The sequence below is a fragment of the Trichosurus vulpecula genome, chromosome 8, assembly GCF_011100635.1.
Source record: "Trichosurus vulpecula isolate mTriVul1 chromosome 8, mTriVul1.pri, whole genome shotgun sequence".
Taxonomy (NCBI): Eukaryota; Metazoa; Chordata; class Mammalia; order Diprotodontia; family Phalangeridae; genus Trichosurus; species Trichosurus vulpecula.
Genome location: NC_050580.1, coordinates 100,384,040 through 100,408,818, shown reverse-complemented (window position 1 = coordinate 100,408,818; position 24,779 = coordinate 100,384,040).

The window sequence follows — 24,779 nt, the reverse complement described above, 5'->3', positions numbered from 1 at the left end:
GTAGATCAGGGGGGTGGTGTTGATGTCATTTATCTAGATTTTAGTGAAGCATTTGACAACTATTGTCATGTTGTCCTTGCAGAAAACCTGGAGAGCTATGGACTGCTGTTAGGGAGATCCAGAACTGATTAAATAACTAAAAAGTAGTCATTGATAGTCTAACATCTGCTTAGAAGGTAACACAACAGAGATCTATGCTTGGCTCCGTTCTGTTTGACATCTTTATCAGTGACTTAGATGGCACGTTTATCGGATTTGCAGAGGACACAAAGTTAGAAGGAAAACCTAACATGTTGATTGACAATCAAGATTCAAAAAGGAATCGACAGGCTAGAATATTGGGTCAAGTTTTCTAAGATGAAATTGTACTTACACAAGAGATAGCTAGAGGAGCAGAGGACGGAGTGCTGGGCCTGGAGTCAGGAAGATCTTAGTTCAAATCCAGCCTCAGACACTTATTAGCTGTGTTACTCTGAATAAGCCCCTTGACTTCTGTTTGCCCCTGTTTCCTCAACTACAAAATGGAGGTAATAAATAGCACCTACCTCCTAGGTTTCTTGTGAAGGTCAAAGAAGACAATATTTATAAAGTGCTCAGCACAGTGCCGGCCACAGAGTAGGGGCTTAATAAATGCTTGTTTCCTTCCTTCTTTTACACGTTAAAAAATTGACTTCACAAGCTCAAGATGGAGGAGGCAAGACTAGATAGCAGTTCTGAAAAGGATCTGGTGGTTTTAGTGGGCCACGAGCTTAATATAAATCAACCGTCTGCTATGGCAGCCAAAGAAATTAATCATATCTTCGTTACTCATAAATGTATCTCTCAATCTGATGCCAATTGCAAAAGCAATAGCAGACCATGAAGATTTCCTTAAGTCTATCAAGGTCATAGTTAATAGACAATCTTTCTCAATTCCTTCTTCCTGGAAATAAGGAACCCTGTTTATAACTATCCAACAAGAAGTATTGTTCATAGAAGTAACCCCTGGACACTGAAGACTCTAAGGCAAGATTTCTTTATAACAAAAAATAGCTATATGGTAAGCAAAAGAGTACATTAACTTAAGTATATGCCTATGTGTGTATGTATATACCTAAACAGGTACACACACACATAAAATAAAATATATATAGTATATACTTCATATGCTATATATAATATAAAATATCTATATAGTAAATACTTTAAATAGATACTATATATACTTTACATATTATGTACTTTATGTATTATATATGATATATATTTTAAGTATTATGTACTTTAAGTACTATGTACTAAGTACTTCTCTCTCTGTATATATACACATATATAGATATGTATACACACATACACACACATCCATACATACATACGCACATACATATATAATATGCTTTATACATATATAGTATATACTTTACTCTCTATAACATATACTCTCTATATATATGAGAAACAAAAGAGAAAAATTCATTTTGATTAATTAATCAATAAATATTTATTAAATACTTACTATGTGCCAGTCGATGACCCAAATGCTTAGGGTAAAAAGACAAAAGAAAAAAAACAGTCCCTGACTTCAGGAGCTTATAATCTAGCTAGAGGGAAGAACAGGTACATATGTAGGTACATACAAAATATATAGAAGGTGATGGGGGAGAAGGCACTAGCAGCTCGCTAAAGCATGAGCAAAGTTCTGGAAAGCTCTTATAATCAAAGACAGCACTTGAGCTAAGACTTGAAGGAAGCTAAGGATTCTAAGAGGCAGAGGTAATGTTGAGCATTTGGCCAAGCATAGTGGGAAGCACCTATAATCCCTGCTTCTGGGAAAGGATGAGGCTGATGGATCGCTCGAGCTTGGGAATTCTGAGCTGCAAAAGGGCTAAAGCCAACCAGGTGGCCACAGTAAACCCAGCACCAATATGATAAGCCCCCCCAAGGGAAGTGGTTGCCAGACTGCCTGAGGAGCTGTGAATGAGCTCAGGTTGGCAATAGAGCAGGTCAAAACTTCCAATCAGCAGTAGGTGTCAAGTCAATCAATGGACCCTGAACTTCTAGCTTGGGTAGAGTAGGGGAATAGGGAAACTTAATCTCCAAAAAATAAAATAGAAAAGATGATGTACATTTCAAGCACGTCCTGTGTAAAGGGATAAAGGCAGGAAATGGAGTGTCACACGTGAGAAACAACAGGAAGGTCAATTTGGCTAGAGTACAGAGGGTAGCAATGTGTAACAAGGCTGAAAGTAGATGATGGAACCAGGTTGCAAAGAATTTTAAATTCCCAATAGAGGAGTATGCATTTGATCCTGGAGGTAATAGTAGTCACTCAAATTTAGGGAGTAGTTAAGTGGCATGATTAGGTCCATGTTTTAGGAATATTAGTCTGATAGCTGTGTGAAGCGTGGGTTGCAGCAGGCAGAGTCGAGATAGGAAGATCAATTAAGAGGCTATCACAACGGTCTTTTTTCAGTTAAAGCTTTTTATTGGCCATAGTGATTTTCTCCCACAAAACCTTTCAGAATATCTGTAAGTATTTAGAATGTCAAAGTCTTAAGTGAGAGATGATGAGAGTCTGTTCTGTTAGCACAAATTATGTAATGCACAAAGAAGAGATGTGTTAATGAAGCCACTTTTTTTTTCTCACGTCCAGAAATTCCTGCATTTAGATGAAAACTTGGCTCTTGTCTGTAGCACATCTGTAGATACAAGGTATGAAGCCAAATCCCACATCTATTGGCTAAGGACAGCCTCTGTTTGCAGACAGGTACAACATGTGATCTCTCCCCGTGCATAAGAAGTTGATAGAAGCTTTGTTTCTAAGGTTTCAGATACAGCATTACTCACACAGGAGGTAATACCACCATCTCTACAAGTCGTACATGAGCACAACTCCATGCAGTTTCTCCAAATGTCCTGGCTAAGCCTGGTTAAATCTGCTGCTGATGCAACAAACACATCTCCTCTGTGCATTACATAATTTGTGTTAACAGAAACACCATCGTTTTGATATTTTCTCTATGCTTCAAGTCTGAATGAGGAAATAATCAAACGTTGCCTGACTAGCTGTCAAGCCACAACTTGGCGCAGAGCTATCTAAACATTCTTTGGTCTTCAAGGGAGATGCTGGGGACAATAGAATTCATTTTGGGAATCTGCTCTTTGTCCTTAAGGCAGTGTTGTCTAGTGGTTAGGAGGTAGGATTTGTAGTTGGGTAGGCATGGTTTTAAATTCTACTTCTGACACTTCTCAGCTAGGTGACCCTGGGCAAACCTCTTATTTTATCCTAGCCCCAGTTTTCTCATCTATAAAATGAGAGGATTGAGTTTAAGAGCCTTTCCAGTTCTAAATCTATGACCCCAAGATGCTATTTTTTTTTTTTTTGGAAACCAGGTTTCCCTATCCCAGGCTGGATTGCAGTGGCCACTGCTGGGCCTGATCCTGATATCAATTGTCACAGAAGCTTTAACCTGCTCTATTTTTTGAGCCTGGGTAGGTTCACACTCCCCTCCCCCACCCCTTCACAATTAGACAATCTGTGACCTCTTGCTCCTGAGGTCTCACCTATTAGTGCTGGATTTAAGGCAGAAATCTGATAGGCTTTAGCCATAGCGCATTTTGGGACACCTGAACTCAAGAGATCAACCAGCCTCAGTCTCCCCACTAGCAGGGACTACACACGTACATCAGTACACCCAGCTGCTATTCCACTTTTCAGAAAGTCCACACATATGGTAATACGTGAGACAGAAAATTTAAAAAGATGCTTTTCCTCTTTCTTTTATTTGAAGGACCAAAAGGGGAGACTCTTGCTTCAAGGAATGCTATATCCCTTTAAGGCACTGCTAAGGGGAAATTGGAGAAGCCTCTGACAGACCCATCGGTCAAATGTGGCCTGTTCCACACTGCTGAGGCAGCTGCCGAAGTTCAAATCCAATAAAAGCATTTCAGAGCCTGCTCCTGTCTTTCCTGCCCCCACACAGAGACAATCAGGTGACACAGTAAGTTATGAAAGTGGCCCATCCATCCAGAGAGCAGAGTCAGGCAGAGGGTGCTGGGAACTTGGGGCTGATGGCAGGAAATGAGGACTAATCCTCCAAAGTGGGGCAGCTGATTCTGAGGATGTAGCCCCAGGCAGGTTCTCTGAGAGATGTCTGCCTCGACCTTCTCCAAGGGGCTATCCCTCTGATCCTGCTAGCCTCACAGACACCTGTTGGAGCATTGTAAATGGCCGGACTTGTGGAAGTGCTGGGCTATTAATGCTGGTCTCTGGGTACTGTTGCACAGGGCTTCTCACCCCACAAAAATACAGCCTCCTCAGCAGTTGGAGGCTAATTGGTTGGGGAGTAATGATACACTTAAGGGAGAGACAACGCGATGCAGAAGAAAGCCCGGGGAACTGAGTAAAACAATTCAGGTCTCATCACTGTGGCAACTTCCTTAAATTCTGAACCTTGGCTGTGGTTGGACCAGAATGGTTTCTGAGATCTCCTTCCAGCTCTAAGATGCTATAACTCTATAAATGATCCGTATGAGTCAGAGCCTGTGTTCTTTTGACTGGGTATAAGCCACCTTAACGAGAAATGCCTATAAAAGCAAGAGGGCCTTTCTGCAGGGCTAACACCACAAAGGGCAAAATAAGTTACATAAGGAGCTATTCTTGGCCACGAGCAAAAATTAGTTGTATCTTCACCCTGAATATGAGGACGGAAATAAAAACCAATGGATATAAAAGGGTCACAGGATTTAGAGCTGGAAGATCAGAGATCCTCTAGCTCAAAAGTAAAACTCCCTCATTTTAAAGGAGAAAAAACAGAGGCAGTCCCGAGATATTAAATAACTTGTTCAAGGTCACATGGAGGTCAAAGCTGGTATTGCAGTCCAGGTCCGCTGGTTCCAGGGGACCCACGGCAAGCTGCTGTCATTTCTCTTGGCCCTACAATGTATACCTCATGTATACATGCCTTCATATATACTGCTGACAGCCTCTTTTAAAGGAAATGATGATTTTTTTTTCTAGCAATAGTAATATGTTATATGCTGTTGGCTACACTCTCTGGACCAGTCCCAATGACATGACTTCATGAGACAGCTAACAAGTATTGGAAGTACAATCTGTGGCCTCGAAACAGTCTTTCTATAGAAATAATTGGCATATACAGATGGGAATTTTGCTCACTACATCAAATTCAGTAGTATTCATCCATCCATCCATCCATCCATTCATTCATCAAAAAATATTTTGGGGGCAAAGGGCTGCGCTAAACCATGTGTAGATATAAAGATGAATGAGGAGCTGTTCCTTCCTGAAGGAGCTTACAATCTAAAAGGGATGAGAATCCCCCTTACAATTTGGAGGAAGAATAAGATAGATAAGTATAATATTGTATAACTGTAATACAGTAAATGATGAGTCACAAAACAGGTACAAATAAAAGAACAAGTGGGAGTTCACAGAAGGGAAAGTCCACTTCTGGAAGAGAGGATCAAGGAAAGCATCATGATGGCCTTGATAAATGGATGAGAATTTGATCGGCGGAAATGAACATACATTCTGAGAGGGAAGAAAACAAGTAGGAGAGTCCTAAACTTAGAATCCTAAAATCTAGGTGCAGGTCTCAGCAATGCTGTTTACTAGCTAGATGACTTTTGGTGAGTCATTTCATTCAATTTGATTTATTTAAATAAACACTGCTGACACACCTACTAAAGGTAAATCAGGCACTGGGAAATACAAAGATGAAAACAACTCCATCCTTGCCTTCAAGGAGTTTACAATCTAAGAGGGAAGATAATCCCTGTACAAAAGTAAATCTAATACAAAGTACAATGTAATAAAAGAAAGGGACAGATTTAGACAAAATTCTATAAGCAATTTGAGGAGAGAGAATACTTTCAGGAGGAAGATCGGAGAAGGCTTAAAATCTCAGTTTTTAAAGTCTCAGTTTTCCTCACATAGAAGTAGAGATGATAATACTCCTATTACCTCTCTTCTGAGATTATTTGAAGGATCCACTTGATGAGGATTAAATTAGGTTTGTGAAAGTGTTCTATCAATGGAAAACTCTTGTCATTCTTCTAAGGTCTTCTTAGCCCATTTCTGTAATGACTTCTGAAGATTTTATCTTTGATCTGATGGTAGATGTGTTGATTGATTTTCTTCTCCCTACTTTTTGGTGTTTTCTTCTAGCTCTGGCTGTTGCTCAAACCTGTCAACAGCCCTTATGTTCCATCAAAATTGGAGAGAACACCTTCTGAGTTTTATCAATAACACATTAACTTTGAGGCTTTGGAAGGCTTATGTTACTGAAGTGAGCTCAACTCTTCACAGACAAGAAAGGTTTGAAAAAAAAAGACTATTCTATTACTGTGTCTGCTAGTGGGAACATGAAGATATTAAATTTGGAGCTTTGTTAACTCTTTCAGTCATCTAGAACTCATTTAGTTAATAACCATTTCCAAGGACCTAAATATAGCTCCCTAATGTCAACAAAAAAGGACAGTTAATTCTCCTGTCTCACCATGAGATCAGGCCCAACTTGTAACCCGCAGAACTACTACTTGAATAGGTCTATTATTTGATACCAAGCAAGATATGTTTTAATAAGAGAAAGAGGGTGATCCTTTTAATACTAAATTCCCATTGTGTTTAAAATGTCTTTAATTAGATATATGAAAAAAACATAGGAATGTGTTCCAAGAACAGACCAAAGATTGTCTAACAAAAGTCAGCCTAGGCACATACTAAAAGTATTTCTAATACACACACGTATGATTTGGTCACATCAGCCCCCTGGCAATCAAAAAGTCATAATGACAGCTCCCATTCATATGGGGTCCACAACAGCTCGGTGAGGCAGGTAGTACAAGCATGATTATTCCTACTTTACAAATTAAGAAACTGAAGCTGAGAAAGGTTAAATGACCCTAGACCACTTGCTATTCCTCACACATGACACACGTTCCCCCATACCTAGAATGCTCCTCCTCCACAGCTCTCTTATTTTCCCTGGCTTGCTTTAAGTCTCAGCTCAAATCAAACCTTCTTCAGGAGGCCTTTCCTGGACCTCCCAAGGGCTAATGCCTCTCCCCTCTCAACCCTCCCCTCCAATGACCTTCCACTTACTCTGTATATATGCAATTCTTTACATTTGTGTCCCCCATTAGAATGTAAGCTCTTTGCACTCTCAGCATTTAGCATGGTACCTGCACATAACTGCTTAATAAATACTTTTTTAATTGATTAATTACCTATAATCACAGAGCCAATGTCAAAGGCAACATTCAAAACAAGTTTACTTAAGTCTAGCTCACTGTACTGACCTACTCAATAGATTTTTAAAATTGGAAGAAACTGTAGATTGTATCTAGTTCGACCCTCTTTTTTTAATAGATGAAACTGAGACCTAGAGGAGGAGGAAACGTGGTCAAGGTCATTGAGTACCTACAGTGGTTCTTTATAGGGTTGGGCTGGGACAAGAATCCAAAGCTGCTGACTCCTAATCCCCAGACTTATACCATTCTGGTTCATTTGAAGGTTTATTTAAAAAAAGATAGGAGGGGGGAGGGCAGAAATGGGGAGAAAATTTGTAATCCAAACTGTTGTGAAAATCAATGCTGAAAACCAAATATGTTAAATAAATAAATTGCATTAAAAAAAAAAAAAGATAGGAACTGTATTCAAAAACCATTCTATTGATTTCAATAAACAGAAAACTTCACACTTTTTAATATATCCATAAGAAAGTCTAGTTTGAAAAGGTTTGAGAAAACTATTAAAATTCCCACTATTGAGAATGGTAATTGCCCCAGAAGCTAAGTGTTTGGAAAGAGTAGATATTCTTACAAACAGTGAGGAAATTCCAATATATTCAAAACATTAGAATGCTTAATTAGGAGTCAGATGGCCTGGGATCTAGTCTCAGTTCACCACTCATTTTCTGGGTGACCTAAGGCAAATCATAAATTTTGTGGTTTAATTTATCTATATGTAAAAGGAAACAATAAAGACCACACTTTGTTCTCATAGAATTGTTATGAGGTTGTAGACTCTGATGAGGAATATCTTGAGACTTCTGAGAAAAAGTACTCTGTAAATCCAAAATATTACAGTAGAAAATTAAAAAATTTACAGTCACCAGGACTGGGTGAAATGAAGAACTTTGGCAAACATGAGGAGATATGCTGGGCAGTGTTTAAAAAGTGTATCTCAAAAAAAGTCTAAATAACACACCTCTTTTTTAATTTATTTTTTATTTTTAGTTTACAACACTCAGTTCCACAAGTTTTTGAGTTCCAAATTTTCTCCCCCTCCCTGTTCTCCTCCTCCCCCCCAAGGCGGCATGTAATCCAATATTGGTTCTACATATACCTTCACATTAAACTTATTTATACACTAGTCAAGTTGTAAAGAAGAATTATAACCAATAGAATGAATCATACGAAAGAAGAAACAAAACCAAAAAAGAAGGGGGAAAAAAGAGAGCAAATAATTTGCCTTAATCTGCATTCAGACTCCATAATTCTTTCTCTGGATGTGCATAGCTTTTTCCATCATGAGTCTTTTGGAGCTGTCTTTGAACCTCGTGTTGCTGAGAAGAGCCAAGTCCCTCAAAGTTAGTCATCAAAGATACCATGTGTCTGAAATCGTGTATAATGTTCTCCTGGTTCTGCTCCCCTCACTCAGCATCAGATCACGTAAGTCTTTCCAGCTTTAAATAACACACTTCTAAGTTTAATTTCATTATCAAAACTTTCCTTAGTCTAGACAATCAATAAAACAATAAATCAAGCACTAATTTGTAGTTTGCCCATTTCCAAGGTATAGATGCTCATGTCGAAAATTTAACAATCAGTTCCCCGATTTGAGCTAGCTCCAGCACACACTTGCATAGATGTCACAGAGTTCTTGAAGGCAAGCAACTTTGATGAAGTGAAATATTCACTTTCTATATGGATCCTGCTTCCTTTCAACTTATTCAGAAGAATATTCTATGCACTCTAAATCAGGGGTTCTTAACCTGGGGTCCATTGATCCCTATGTTTCAGGGGAGTCTGTGAACTTGTATGGGAAAAAATAATCTCTATTTTCACTAAACTGAAACTTAGCAGTTCTTTCAATAATTTAAAAATATGATTCTGAGAAGCAGTAAAGAGGCTTCAGCAGATTGCCAGAGGGGTCTGCAACACAACAAAGGTTAAGGACCTCTGCGCTTAAATGTGGAGTCTATGTAGTATATTTTGTTAACCATCATCTTAGATATTTGGTCTATTTCACATGGGTCAATCAACAAAAGCTGATTTAAGTTCTTGATGCTTAGATATCTTGTTGGAATTCTTTGTCTAGGCGTCTATTCATGTGTCCACTTAGGAACGTCTTCTACAAGTTAACCTCAAACAGAGTTATACTCAATAAGATTGATCAATGGTTTTGACATTTCAAGGCTAAGTTTTTTTCTATTATCTTTAGAGGCTTATATGATTGTGTCCTTTAAAGACAGAATACTATCTTTTAACAAAGTCAGACTTTCTATACCCATAAGGGCTACCTAGCTCTTTCCTGGGTCCTCATTCTAGGTTTGTAGATATTTAGATTACACACACACACACACACACACACACACACACACACACACACATATACATCAACTATTAGTAAAATGTCATTTTCATTAAAAAATGACTTTATAAAGTAGGTTTTCAAAATAATGGCATAATATAGTTGACCTTTTCTTGGTATCTAGTCACCCACTAAGCCATAGCTGGTCCAATATTAACCTTGAGACAATGACAGCACAAGCATTTTGTTATCCTCCACCATACCAGAGTTGTATCCAACAATAGTCATAATTGTGTCCAAACAATCTTAATATTCAACAATGTCAAATATGACTCTAAAGGATACATTGTGTTGGTAAAGCTGAATTTGATGGCTTCCTGTTTGAGTAAGTGCTATATTTCAGAACAATTTATCATAGACTTTTTCTCTTCTTACTGTTTTATATTATAAGAGTATTTTGCTTTGACCTGATTGAGAAGTGAAAATAAAAGGAAAAATGATTACAATATTCTGGTTTCCCTTTGGTCTAAGTAAAGGGCCTCACTTCCAAATTCTTCAAGAATTTGTTGATTTTTGCCTTGATCTGTGAATATTTTTTTGAAAGGGTGCCCAAAATTGTGCTAGAATTTTTAAAATATCATCATTCCCGAGGGAAATTGCCAGCCACATACCACTTTGTGTTCTTAAAAATATAGTGTCATTTCATCTGTTAGTAAGATTTTAACTTTTTGTCAAGCAATCCTACTTTAATAAATGAATACAAAAGGCAGGCAATATAAAATAAAAGGATGCATCAGGATTCCAGAGTGAAATTAGCTTGGCTCAATGATAGCTTCTGTAGTTATGAAACATAAACGCATCTGTTCTCTGAAAATCTTAATTAGCATGCCCAAGATGAAAGGCAGCAGCAATAAATACTGTAAAGAATGGCATCATTTTCTGTACTTTGAATCTTGGACTGTGAAATGAAGAAAGGAAAAGGGTGGAGAAGAAGGAGCTTTTTCATTTAAGTTTGAGTTCAACTTGTCTTTATCTAAATTGTTGCTTAATAGGATAGTAAAAGTTTCTTATGCATACTGTCAAAGCCCTTCTCAAAAGTCTACCAAAGAGGGTCTCGAAGATGGGGTTCTCAAAAGCTATTGTGTTCTCAAAAGTGAGGCCAGCAGAGAGCTATCTCTGGTTGGTCCTACCAGGCTAGAAAGCCTTCTGCTGCTGGAAACTGAAGGAGTGCCAATGAATTAGGGAATGGCTGAACAAATCATGGCATATGCACGCAATGGATTACTATTGTGCTATAAGAAATGGTGAAACCTGGGAAGATTTATCTGAACTAATTCAGAGTGAGTAAAGTGAGCAAGACAAGAAGAATTTGTGCAATAATAACAGTATACAAATGAACAACTTTGAAAGGCTTAAGAACTCTCATCGATGCAATGGCCACCCATGATTCCAGAAGATTAATGATGAAGCAGGCTATTCACTCCCTGGAAGAAAGGTGATAGGCTCTGCATGAAAGATGACACATATATTTTTTAGACATGGACAAGATGGTAATTTGTCTTACTCGATTACACATATTTGTTGACAAGGGGTTTCTTTTTCTTTTTCTAGTGAACAGATGGGAGGGAGAAAAAAATCAGTTTTTGTTCATTGAAAAAAATGTTTATTTTTTAAAAATAAATAGAATGCCATTGAAAGAGGGAAAAAAGAAAACCTTCTAGTATGGTCAAGGAAATAGGTTGGACTGGAGGGGGTGGAGCCAACATGGTGCAGAAAAGAAAGGGACTCACCTGAGCTCACCCCCAAATCCCTCCAAACAACTTTAAATTATGCCTAAAAAAATTCTGGAGCAGCAGAACCTACAAAAGGACAGGGTGAAACAATTTTCCAGCCCAAGACAACTTGGAAGATTGGCAAGAAAGACCTGTTGCACCTAGGTTAGAGTGCAGCACAGACCAGTGCAGGCTGCAGGCCAGCACAGGCTCCACCCCAGCAAACCAGCAGTAGGTCTTGGAGGCAACTGAATCCATGGTGACAGCGGCAGTTTCCAGACACCTCAGCCCACAGACAGTAAGGGGGTCAAACAAATTGATAAGAGATTACAGGTGCAGGACTCTGTTGCATTGCCCAAACTTAGATCTGGATCCCAGGCCTGTGTCTCAACTAGTACACCAGAGGTTGCAGCTGCAGTAGAGTGGAGACCCTGGTCACAGCTCCAGGGTGAAAACAGTGCTTGTGGTCACTCATAGACCAGGGCACAGGCCAGGAAAGTAGTAAACACACCTCTCCCTAGATCATACCACCTTGGAAGAACTGAAAATTGACAGGTCCCTAAAATTATCTCTGAAAACACCTGCACAAAAAACTTGAAGCTTGGGGCATTCTGGAAGCAGAGCCCCACATTAGCATACAATTAAAAGTCAAGAAATAGGCTGGAAAAAATGAGAACAATAGAAGATCCTGACTGTAGAAAGTATCTATAATGACAAAGAAGATCAAAATACAAACTAAAAAAAAAAGAAGACAAAGTAAAACTACTCCCTCTAAAGCCTCAAAGAAAAATATGAATTGGTCTCAGGCCATGGAAGAGCTCAAAGAGTATTTTAAAAATAATGTAAGAGAGATAGAGGAAAAATTGGGAAGAGAGGTGAAAAAAGAGTCAACAGCTTGACAAAAGAGGCACCAAAAAATACTGAAGAAAATAACACCTTAAAAATAGAATAAGTCAAATAGTAAAAGAGGCTCAAAAATTAATTGAAGAGAAGAATGCCATGAAAAGCAGAATTGGCCAAATGGAAAAAGAGATACAAAAATTCACTGAAGAGAAGAACTCCTTAAAAAGTAGAACTAGCCAGATGGAAAAGGTGGTACAAAACCTCACTGAAGAAAATAATTCCTTAAAAATTAGAATTGGACAAGCGGAAGCTAATAACTTTATGAGACATCAAGAAACAATAAAACAAAATCAAAAGAATGAAAAAGTAGAAGAAATTGTGAAATATCTCATTGGAAAAACAGTTGACCCATAAAAGAGATCCAAGAGAAATCATTTAAGAATTATTGGAGATTACCTGAAAGCCATGATCAAAAAAAGAGCCTAAACATCATCTTTCAAGAAATTATCAAGGAAAACTGTCCTGATACTCTAGAACCAGAGAGTAAAATAGAAGTTGAAAGAATCCACTGATCACTTCCTTAAAGAGATCCCCCCCCAAAAAAAAACTCTCAGGAATATTATAGCCAAATTCCAGAGCTACCAGGTCAAGGAGAAAATATTGTAAGCAGCCAAAAAGAAACAATTCAAATATCATAGAGCTGCAGTCAAGATAACACAAGACTTAGTAGTTTCTACATTAAAGGATTGGAGGGGTTGGAATATGATATTCCAGAGGCAAAAGAGCTAGGATTACAACCAAGAACCCCCTACCCAACAAGATTGATAGTCCTTCAGGGGAAAAAATGGATGTTCAATGAAATAGAGGGCTTTCAAGTATTCTTGATTAAAAGGCTAGAGCTGAACAGAAATTTTGACTTTTAAATACAAGACTCAAGAGAAACATAAAGAGGCAAACAGAAAAGAGAAATCATAAGGGATCCAATAAGGTTAAACTGTTTACATTCCTACATGGGAAAATTATACTTGTAACCCCTAAAAACCTTCTCATTATTAGGGCAGTTAGAAAAGATGTACTTAGAGGATGGGCAAGGTGAAAGAAGAGGGGGGGGGAGGATAAACAGGGGAGAAATAGGATGGAGGGAAATAGTAATCTTAACTGAAAAATGTGCAAAAAAAGAAGGAAAAAATGTACAGCAAGTTTCTCTGATAAAGACTTCATTTCTCAAATATATAGAGGATTGAGCCAAATTTGTAGAATTAAGAGCCATTTGTCAATCAATAAGTGGTCAAAGGATATGAACAGGCAGTTTTCAGATGAAGCAATCAAAGCTATCTATTTTTCATATTCATATAAAAATGCTCTAAATCACTATTGATTAGATAAATGTAAATTAAAACAATTCTGAGCTACCACCCCACACTTATCAGATTGGCTAATGTGACAGAAAAGGAAAATAGCAAATGCTGGAGGGAATGTGGGAAAATTGAAACACTAATGCACTACTGGTGAAGTTGTATACCGATTCAACCATTCTGTAGAGCAATGTTGAACTATGCCCAAAGGGCTATAAAACCATACATACCTTTTGACTAAGCAATACCATTACTAGGTCTGTATCCTAAAGACAGAAAAAACAAAAAGGGAAAGGACCTATATGTACGTGTGTGTGTGTGTGTGTGTTTGTGTGTGTGTGTGTTGTATGTGTGTGTGTGATCAGCTCTTTTAGTGATGGCAACAAATTGGAAATTGAGGGCCTGTCTATCAATTAGGGAATAGCTGAACAAGTTGTTGTATATGATTGCTATACAATGCTAGTGTATTATAAGAAATTATAAGCAAGATGCTCTCAGAAAAACCTGGAAAGACATTAACTGACGCAAAGTGCAATGAGCAGAACCAGAAGAACAATTTATACAGTAACAGTAATATTGTATGATGATCAATTGTGAATGACTTAGCTATTCTCAGCAATACAATGATCCAAGATAACTCTGAAGATGAATTATGATGAAAAGTGCTATCCATCTCCAGAGAAAGAATCGATGGACTCTGAATACAAGTCAAAGCATACTTTTTTTTACTTTTTTTTCTTGGGTTTGTGTGTGTCTTTTTTTACAACATGACTAACATGGAAATATATTTCCATGATTGCACATGCTTAACCTTATATCAAATTGCTTGCCTTCTCAACGAGGAGGAAAGGGATGGAGGAAGGGAGATAATTTGGAACTCAAAAATATTTTTTTAAAAAATCAATGTTAAAAATTGTTTTTACATGTAATTGGGGAAAAATAAGATATTAATTTTTTTAAAGAAAGAAATCAGGTTAACCAGTTACCTAAGGTCCAGTTTAGCCAAGTTATCAGAAGGCTCATCACCAGCAGTTTGTCCACTAGATAATGAGTACTTTTTCCATCACAATCGGTGAAACAAATAAGAATATTAAATGCCCCCCAGTCTTCTCATTCCTGCAGTGACAGTGGGAGAGGGTCAGCGAGCTGGTATAGTGGATGGTGGTACAGAACAGGGGGCCTGAAGTCAGGAAAACCTGAGTTCAAGTTCAGCCTCAGACTCTTACTAGCTAGGGAAGTCACTTTATCTCTACTTCAGTTTCCTCAACTATAAAATGGCAGTTAATAGCAGTTACTCCCCAGAGTTATTGACTCAAATGAGATAATATTTATAAAACACTTAGTACAGTGTCTGTTACATAGTGGGTGTTTAATAAATGCTTACTCCATATACATGAATGTGTGTGTACATATACACATATACAGACTATGAAGAATTCAGTAACCTGTCACTCACATATAAGCATGTCTAGGTGGTACAGTGGATAGAGTGCTGAGCCTGTAGTCAGGAAGACTCCTCTTCCTGAGGTCAAATCCAGCCTCAGATACTTACTAGCTATGAGACCCTGGGCAAGTCACTTAACCCTGTTTGTCTCAGTTTCCTCATCTGTAAAATGAGCTGGAGAAGGAAATGGCAAACCTCTCCAGTATATTTGCCAAGAAAATCCTAAATGGGGTCATGGAGAGTCAGACATGACTGAACAACATATTTATAGCATATGTACATGTATGCGATACATGAATATATGCATGCATGTGCACATACATGTGAACTCTGTGTGCATGCATGCATAAGCATATATAGTCAGACAGATAGGGAGCTAGCTATATAGACAGATACACATATATATGACAGCAGTTAAGTCTTGTACCCAGGTTTTCCTGACTCTGCAGGTATCATGCATGACAAGTTACTGAGCTTTTTGTTGTCTGTGTATAGGAAAAGAAATGCCCGGCATGACCCAGAACTGTGGGTGTGAATAAAATCAACAGTAATAGCTTAACTACCAGTGAGTGTGGTGGTCCATGAGTTCAGCAAAAAAACAAAAGATCCCCTAGCCAAAAGGGGAGACCTAACAATTCAGAGCAACAACACTGGTTCAGAATATAAGGTCATCTGAAGGACATTACAGAGGAAGGCAGTAGAAGACTACGAGCAAAAGAACAAAAAGCAAGAGAAAAGAAAATGCAATCTGCAGAAAACCCACTATGAGCCCCAACTAAGCCCCAAGGACACTTCTAGATGAAATGGAAAGGAGGATAATAAAGAAATGCAAAATGGATCGGATTGTTGAGTGCTTTGGCCTCAAGCTATTCTCATTGTCATTGACAGTTGAAAGATTACTTTTGGACTCCAGCATCTTAACATTCTATGTGCTACATGAAGAAGAGGAAAAGGCACTTAAGGGAATGAAATTGAAAAAAAGATCAGGCCAAGTATACACAGAAGCAAACTGTGATGGAAACGGTAGAATTTTGAAAGTACTGAGATCAGTTTTTAAGATATCTCACATCTCATGGGAAGATGCCAAAAGAAAGGGGAAAAAAAATCACAGAGAGTATGACAAAAAAAAAAAAAAAAAGGTGATTAAGAATATATCGACAACTATTGACTGAGATGCTTATTTCCTCATCTCTGTAAAATCTTTATGAACACGTATAGGCACATATCAAGGGCACACTTGATAAAAAAAAAAGTGAGAAAGGGGCAGCCAGGTTTTCACAAACAATTTTCTACAGAAAATTGTATCTTCACAGTCACGATTGATAGCAAGAAATGGAGAGTATAAAATCCCACTGTGTTTATTGCTTGCTGATTACAAAAAACATTTGACTTATTAGAATAAAATGCGGCCTTGAAAATTCTCCTCCAACAATGTATTTCCTACCTATGTGTTGAGATGAGCCAAGGTTTATTTGATACAAAACTTTGTTCGACAGTCTTCTTATCAATAATAAGTCAGGCAAAAAAGAGCCCTATATTTGCCAAAGGTGTCCACTAGTTTTAAGGAGGATGTCTGCATAAAGTCTCAATAGAAAAGGGATTCCCTAAAAATGGTGCTATCCTCTGAGTACTCTTGTTTGTGCATGAGGTTACTCCAAGTACACCAATTCTCAAAATATTACAGATCATCTTCAAGGAGTTCTAGGACCACTCAAAAGAGATTAGCCTAACAATCCACAAAGGAGTTGAATGGGAAACCCAGTTATTTCATTAGTACATATGTTATTTATAGGCGCTATAGCTGAATAACAAGTTGGGTCTAAAACTGAATAGCAAAAGAGCTTGTTAGATACATTTGGGTAATTATGCAGCACTTTCAATAAATATAGGATGCTCTTTGAAAAAAATCTCATTTTTTATCAACAATACTCTCCCAGTATTGTTATATGTCAGTAAATCAAAAACTATCATCTCTTAAAAAAATCAAAATTGCCTATGACCCAAAGTCCAATGAAAAATCCATGGGAATTATGAGTAAGTTATATGATATTATGCAACTATGACTTGTCTATAAACAGTGGCATAAAATATATCATGAAGGAAATGTATATTTTAACAAGGTCATGTAGTATGTAGGATGGCTATGAGGACAATATTCACATTATTAAATGTGAATGTTAAAATGTTAAAAAGGAAGACTTCCAACAGATTGAATAGTTTTTCACTGTGGTGAAGGCCTTCCTCTTAACATTTCAGGAGGTTTTAAAGGAGATTGTACATATTACACAGAATGAAATAGTATGGGTGGGTTAAGATCTGTGCAGGTAGAAATTAGCACCCATAGCTATATACGGTCCTTTGAAGGATTGTAGAGCTTATAGAGCTGCAAGGGCCCATCTCTTAGTCAATGAACCATGATTAGGACTCAGATCTCCTAATTCTACAATCACTTCCTCCCAAATAGGACATGTCCCACTATAAGAAAAAAGACTGGTGACATGTGGCATCTTCTCTCTTCAAATCCCTGTACCATACCCATTATAATTGAGATGGGTAGCCTCAGTTTGGGGATAGAAAGGAGCTCTGAAAACAAGAAAAAAACTTGGAAACCCATTAGCCTTTGTGTCCTCATCTGGTTCAAGCCCCTAGCTGCACTGCTCCAATGAACTAATAATTCATGAACTCTGAAAAGAAGCTACTTTGAATTTGACTTTCTTTTTAATGTGAAATCCCAACATCTGGAGACATGTCACGTACTTCAACAACTTCTTTTGCCCAGTGAAGTGTGGGACAGGGTGGGGCTAGACATGAATAAAGGTCCAGGATTGGAATTTTTGAAAATGTTTAAATGAGTGGAAGAGGGGAATGAATCTTTTTAAAATTAATCTTTTTCCCTCAAAATTCAAAGCGAGTTTATTCAAACTTCCCCAAATAATAAATCTGTGGGTTTAAAACAACAACCAGTCAGTAACTGGATTTCAAACCATAAAACAGTAATATTCTTTAAGGAAGTTGGTAGAAATTGCAAAGAGTTATAGCATTGGAGTACAATTGTAGGTTCCAGATTTGGCTAGCACATCAGCAGTAATTATGTTCTTCTGGATGAATGGCCTTTAAATAGTATAAGGTGAGATGGGGAAGGTTAAATCAAAGTAGCAGGTGCCTATGATAAGTGGTGAGCCCTTCATAATGAGAAATTTCTACCACCACACTGAGTGATTGTGCAAAGAAATAGATTCTGGCAAAGCAAGCGGGTGGCTGGGTTTCAACCTAAAATCGGTGACAAACAAAACAAATGATATGCCAAGTTGGTGAGTGTTCAAGGGGCAACAGAGTGTAAGTGGCTGTTCAAGGTTGCATGCTATGAATATACATCACCTGCAGATCCAGGTGCAAGGTTTTAAGATGTCTATAAGGTACCCTGACTATCAAACTTTTCATCATGGAATGGTCCAATGAATGAGCTTTACCTGTATATCATAAACTAGCCTAGCTTATTTTTCATGGATCAAAGAAAGGGCATTATGTTTAGCATATGTAATCCTTGTTTCAGAGACTCGTGACACAATCCAAGGGCATTTTGTAAGATTCTTTATTTTTCTGGCTCATGGTAGCTGCCTAAGGAACTAGGGGAAATAAATGCATTGTACCTCACCCCATGTATACTGAGATCAACTCCCCACATTTTAGAACACAGGATTCAGATATCAAGGAAAGAAAACTTTATTGAAAGAATAAGAAAAAACAATACAACCCCAAACAGCTCTTGGAAAGCAAACAAACCCACACCAATGAACAACCACAAAGAGTGAAATAAATTTCCAGTCACTTACAACAAACATCATCATCTGTTATTCTCTCAGATCAAGTAATGAAATAGTCAAATGACACCACCAGGCTCTGTCTCCATCTCTGTCTCTCTGTCTCTGTCTCTCTATCTCAGTTTCTCTGACTCTCCATCACTGTCTCTTTGTCTCTCATTTCCTATTATCATTGCTCAAAATAAGGGCCTTGATCAAGTTTGGTTCCCACTCTGAGCTATCCCATTGTCTCTTGGACAGACAAGACCCACTTACTTTGTCCAACTCGTCATCGTCAGGCCAAATTATGCCAATTTTTTTTAACAAGAAAAATTTTCTCTGTTATTGGTGGGGTCTTTTGCCCATGGAGAGGTAGACCTTCAGAGTTTACACTGTCAGAAGATTCTTAGTTTACCCTTTTTCATAGCTCTAATGACACAGTATGAAACTACAAACTTACTTTCAATGAATCTATTCTCCCTTTTCACCACACCAATCAACCTCTAGCTCCAACCTCCAGAGAGTCCTTCTTACCAATTCTAGTTAGTTCTGCTGTCTACAAAGCACGATGTCCTTTCTTTCTCTGACATCTGGAAGGGGTAACTACCACATAAAGAAATACTCCTCACTTGTTTAGAAGCTGATGAAGTATTTTATTTCCTCCCTAATTATCTCTTAAGTATTAAAGAATGTCTTCTAATGGAAAAATGTTTATTCAAATTCACCCAAGGCTACCCAGCTTCACTTAAAATATGGAGATGAGCTGCTGTGCTCCACCAGAGCTATAATATACATTGCCTTGATGCTCGCCAGGGAGGGGGAAGGGTGCCAACAACGGCCAATGATAGGACTGGCCAAAACCATGCTAACCCTTTTCCAATTATGATTTTACAGTGAAGGGAGAGATTAAGCCTATTTGGGCTCTAAAATACAGCTATTCCTCTACTAGAATTAGCTCACAACATTCATATAGCCCCTTTTCAGTACACCTAGTGTTTTCCTTATAGCAATCTTGTGATATAACTATTATGATTCTCTTTTTACAAATGATGGAACGGAGGCTCGAAGAAATTAAGGGACTTGTCCACATTCATATAGCTAGGAAATGTCAGAACTAGATTTGAACTCGGGTCTTCTGGCTTCAAGTCCAGCAGTTCTCTCCATTATAATGTGCTTCAGTCAGGATTTTAGACTGGTGTTCTCTAATGGAACAAATCTACTGAGTAAACATGAGGAACACCCGACATCTACACATTCAGCACAAGACCAACACACTGGGTTATTTGGGATCATTGCCCAATTTATGTAAAGTTTTTTTTCCCTCCCCAAGTTACTTATATTTTTATGTGACTTATAACTATTTCTGAGCTATAAACAGCTTACTCTAGCTTTTTCTGTAACTATTTCATTACTGTGAAATTCATACAGAGAGCCCTGAATTAGTACCATTAGACCTGAATGATCAATCCCTTTTAACTATAACATGGGCCGTTCAAAAAATCATTTCCCCTTGATTAGTAGCCAAGTCTTATCTACATATTCATCTCTGGGTCATGTAAAGTATTAAAAATCTCTTCAGATGAGGAATTTGCCAGATGCTCAATAAGTCTGACTTGATAACCATAATCACTGATAAGGAGAAACAAGTCTGTTTTGGATGGCCTTGATGGAAAGTCATTATCAGAATAAGGCATTTTAAAAATTATTTTGAATAATGTATGCGCCAATTTCTCAGAGGCACATATGAGCATTGTGCATTGTGTGTGATAATTATTTACTTCTAATTTGATTTGAGTGGATTTCGATGTTAAAATTTTTTCTTTTATTTATTTATTTACTTGTTCATTTATTTATTTATTTATTTAGCTTGATTATACATATTTATTTAATATATTTAGTTTTCAGCATTGATTTTCACAAAAGTTTGAATTACAAATTTTTTCCCTGTTTCCACCCTCCCCCCACTCCAAGATGGCATATATTCTGGTTGCCCCGTTCCCCAGTCAACCCTCCCATCTGTCACCCTACTCCCCTCCCCTACCCCTTTCCCTTCTTCTCTTGCAGGGCAAGATAAATTTCTATGCCCCATTGCCTGTGTATCTTATTTCCTAGTTGCATGAAAAAACTTCTTTTTGTTGTTGTTGTTTTTGAACGTCTGTTTTTAAAACTTTGAGTTCCAAATTCTCTCCCCTCTTCCCTCCCCACCCACCCTCCCTAAGAAGGCAAGCAATTCAACATAGGCCACATGCGTATCATTATGTAAAACCCTTCCACAATACTCATGTTGTGAAAGATTAACTATGTTTTGCTCCTTCCTAACCTATCCCCCTTTATTGAATTTTCTCCCTTAAACCTGTCCCTTTTCTAAAATGTTTGTTTTTGATTACCTCCTCCCCCCGTCTGCCCTCCCTTCTATCATCCCCCCTTTTTTATCTTCTTCCTCCTTCTTTCCTGTGTGGTATTGAGTGTGTGTGGTATTCCCTCCTCAGGTCAAATCCGATGAGAGCACGATTTACTCATTCCCCCTAACCTGCCCCCACTTCCCTTCCTACAGAACCACTTTTTCTTGCCACTTTTATGCGAGATAATTTACCCCATTCTATCTCTCCCTTTCTCCCTCTCTCAATATATTCCTCTCTTATCCCTTAAATTGATCTTATTTTTTTAGATATCATCCCTTCATATTCAACTCACCCTGTGCCCTTTGTGTGTGTATATATATGTATATATACACATATATATACATATATATACCTACATATATACATACATAGACACACACATATGTGTATATATATGTATACACATATACATATATGCATATTCCTTTCAGCTACTATGATATTGAGGTCTCATGAATCATACCCATCATCTTTCTATGTAGGAATGTAAACAAAACAGTTCAACTTTAGTAAGTCCCTTATGATTTCTCTTTCTTGCTTACCTTTTCACGCTTCTCTTGATTCTTGTGTTTGAAAGTCAAATTTTCTATTCAGCTCTGGTCTTTTCACTGAGAAAGCTTGAAAGTCCTCTATTTTATTGAAAATCCATATTTTGCCTTGGATCGATGTTAAACTTTCAAAGTTAGAACGCTATTTCTTTCAAAATACATCACGTAATGTCAATGCTATGATGGCTGCAAGAACAATTAGTTGGCAGAGTCACTAAATCAATCAAGTATTTATTTATGTACCTACTATGTGCCAGACATTGTGCTAAGCACTAGGGACACAAATTCAAAGAACAAAACAATTCCTACTCTTAATGAGTTCACATTCTAATGGGGAAGATAAGTACATATAAAAATATGTAAAAGGTAAACATAAAGTTAATAAATATGTATTAGATACACACAAAGTAGTTAAATACAAGGGAATCTGAGAAGTAGGACACCAGCAATTGGGGTAGGGGAATCAGGAATGGTTTCATGCAGTTGATAGTACCTGAGACTCATCCTAATAAAGCAAGGGACTCCATGAGGGAGAGAGGAAGGAGTACATTTTGGGCATAGGGAATGGCCGGTGCTAATGCACTGAGACTGAGATGAACTGCTCTGCGTGAAGAACAGAGAGAAGGGTAGTTTGGCAGGATTTCAATATGTGGGATGTGGGAAAATGTCCGATGAAGCTGGAAAAGTAGGTTATCCTTCGATTCCAAAGTCTTAGTTATTCCAAAGGCTAGCTTAAGTTAGATGCTATGCCTTGATCCAAAAGCATTTTGCATATGCAAATCTCGTCTGAGCTTGGCTCCTTGTATAAAAATGAAAGATTTGTGAAATCCAAACACATTTTAACTATGAGATGTTAATATGAATGGATCTTGGAACTAGTAAATAAACGTGGAATGTAGGTAACTAATAATAATATCACTTCACATCTGTCTGCTACTTTAAAATTTTCAAAGGCTTTTAACAGGCATTGTCTCATTTGAACTTTACAATAACCTTTTGATGTAAGCAGGACAGGCATTGTTATTACCCATTTGACTCAAAAAGAAACTGAGTTGAAGTGATTTACCAGTGGTCACATAATAAGTGGCTGAGTCAGGATTAGACACTCAGTGTAGGGCAGCTAGCACCCCAAATGCCCTGGGCCTGGAGCCAGGAAGACTCGTCTTCTTGAGTTCAAATCCGGCCTCAGACACTTAGTAGCTGTGTCACTCTGAGCAAGTCACTTAACCCTGTCTGCCTCAGTTTCCTCATCTGTAAAATGAGCTGGAGAAGGAAATGGCAAACCACTCCAGTATCTTTGCCAAGAAAACTCCAAATGAGATCACAAACAGTTGGACATAACCACAACCAACCACCCTCAGTGTACTTTATGCTTCACCAAGCTGCTTCATTGGCAATTTAGGACTAGGACAGAGTACTTCTCACCAACCATGAAATAAACAGGACAATTAATGAAACTGATAGCTGTTCTTCCCTGCTTCCAAATGGAAGCCATTCAAAGTCCGAGGTGGGGCTTGGGTTCAAATGCTAGTCGCAGCTATTCTATTACCTGTGAAATAAGGACAAGCAAATTATTTTTTTGTCTAATATCAAGATATTTAACTGAAGTTTGCTGAGGATTTTTCTGAAAAGATATTTTGGGACTCTGTGAAAGAGAAAATGGAAGACATTTAAGCGATAACTTGGTAAGAAAAATTCAGGAAAATAAAACTTAAAAATTTACCTGATAGATTTACTTCCCACCACCACCATCACATTAAAAAACTGTAAAAAGTTAAGAGGTATCAGGATGAAGTGTCATCTTGGCTTGGACCATTACTTTAAGGATCTAAAATCCAGTTTGAAACCCTTTTCGATTCCCAGGTGAACCAACGATAAAACTGTATTGAAAAGTCATTATACATATAATTTTACTCTTGGCGGGGGGAGGGAGGGAGAGAGAGAGAGAGAGAGAGAGAGAGAGAGAGAGAGAGAGAGAGAGAGAGAGGAAGGAAGGGAGGGAGAGAGAGAAAGAGAGAGGGGGAGGGAGGAGGAGGGAGAGAAAGGGGAAGAAGAGAGGGAGAGAGAGAGAGAGAGAGAGAGAGAGAGAGAGGGAGGGAGGGAGAGGAAAGAGGGAAAGTGGGGAGAGAAAGGGGAGGGGAGGGGTGGGGGGGAGAGAGAGAGAGAGAGAGAGAGAGAGAGAGAGAGGGAGGGAGTGAGGGAGAGGAAAGAGGGAAAGTGGGGAGAGAAAGGGGAGGGAGGGTGGGGGGGGGAGAGAGAGAGAGAGAGAGAGAGAGAGATGTAAGAACTATGGAGGGTCCGTGGTAGCATATTGGAAAAAATCCTTACCTAAAATTAAGAGAATTGAGTTAATATCTTGCTTCTGATGCTAGCTGCATGATTCTTGGAAAGTCATTTTGTTTCTCAAAGCCTCAATTACCCCCGTAAAATGGGAATGATACTTGTACCTCATCTCTTGCTGTGTTTTAATTTGATAAGGAAAATCCTTTGCAGGTTTTAAGACATTTTTATAGATGCAAGCTGGTATGGTTATACAAGTGGATACCCACTGCTATTCATTGACATAGGAATGCCAACAGGATTTATGGTGGAACTCACTGTACTTCAGAGGAAAGACAAACTCAAAACCCTTTGTGGATTTTTCCAGTCAATCCAAGAGTACATAGAATCATGCACACAGAAAATTGATCAACCCACTAGGTGGTTGATCCTTAATAGAAAGGATTTGTTCCATGAAGTTTGGATTCAGTCAAAGGGCTGCATTTGAGGACCTAGAGGGCCACATGCGGCCCAAGGCTGTAGGTTCCCCCACCCCTGGCCCTAAGGGAATCAAAGACAGAAATGTTACAAATATGCCAAAATACTCACAGCAATGCCTTTTGAGGGGTGACAATAACTGGAAAAGAAAATGGGTATCCACTGAACAGGAAACAGCTGAACAAATTCTGGTAAATGAATATATTGCAATATTATACCGTAAGAAATAACATTAGGAATTCAGAAGAACATAGGAAGCATTGAATAAACAGCTGCAAAAAAAGAGAACCAGTATAGTAATATTCACAAGCATTACAATA